This window comes from Pongo abelii, chromosome 13 (assembly GCF_028885655.2).
Source record: "Pongo abelii isolate AG06213 chromosome 13, NHGRI_mPonAbe1-v2.0_pri, whole genome shotgun sequence".
NCBI lineage: Eukaryota > Metazoa > Chordata > Mammalia > Primates > Hominidae > Pongo > Pongo abelii.
Window position 1 is genome coordinate 74,057,757 of NC_071998.2, and position 823 is coordinate 74,058,579.

The window sequence follows — 823 nt, forward strand, 5'->3', positions numbered from 1 at the left end:
TATTGTCCATAATCATTTACCTAGTAATTTTTTTTGCTCAGTTTCCATAGAGGTGGAGGTTGTAATGAGCCAAGATCACACTACTACACTCCAGCCTGGGCAACAGAGTGAGACGCCGTCTCAAAAAAAAAAACAAAAAAAACCTATTTTGGAAGAAAATACCGATTAAGAAGCTTGTTGAGGAAGAGAATGTAAAGACATGAATCAGGAGTCAAGGCAACCAAAGGCTATTTTCCAAGTCAAAAATTGCCAATGCCAACTATATGCCAAATCATCCTGGTGAGGTATTGGGAATAGTTTTCAATTATCAATAATCGTGCCTCAGACAAACCTCATTGGCTATGATACTGCCACTGCACAAAGTTTGCCTAGTAAGTTTCATGAGCACATTCACTAATGTAGAAAGTTTTGGAGATTAAGCAACTAATCATAATTATATAGTGATGTTCTGCTGGGAAAACCTTGAGACTCTGAAGAGAAATGCCTCCTTTGTGTATGTTAGTGTATGGTTTAGCAGGGGAAAATTTCTAGTGAGATGCCAATAGTCCAATCCTGCTTATATAGGAGCTACAACTTGTCTGGGAGGTGTTGGACAATGGAGGTGAAGTCAAAGGGAGATAAAGAAGCTAAAGGGGTGAGCCATGTTGTCTCCAAGAAAGAATGGACTCCACGGACTTTCCCAACCTTTCTCCTTCCAGGAAGCCAAAGCTCTGGAGGGAGGGGCTGCAGAGGCAGGTGCCTGCCCAGAGGCACATCTTCCAAGTACCAGGGACTCAGAGACCTGGGGGGGACTCTCAGGAACCTGAGAGTGAAGAGGGCTAGC

The 823-nt window shown here is 43.1% G+C and overlaps 1 non-coding gene across 1 annotated transcript; it reads right to left on the reverse strand.

The window, feature by feature from the left end:
- Positions 1–224: 224 nt before the first annotated feature.
- LOC112135083 (U4 spliceosomal RNA) lies at positions 225–365 on the reverse strand. Its single transcript, XR_002916382.1, has one exon. It is a non-coding gene; the product is annotated as a U4 spliceosomal RNA (small nuclear RNA).
- Between the last annotated feature and the right edge of the window lie 458 nt (positions 366–823).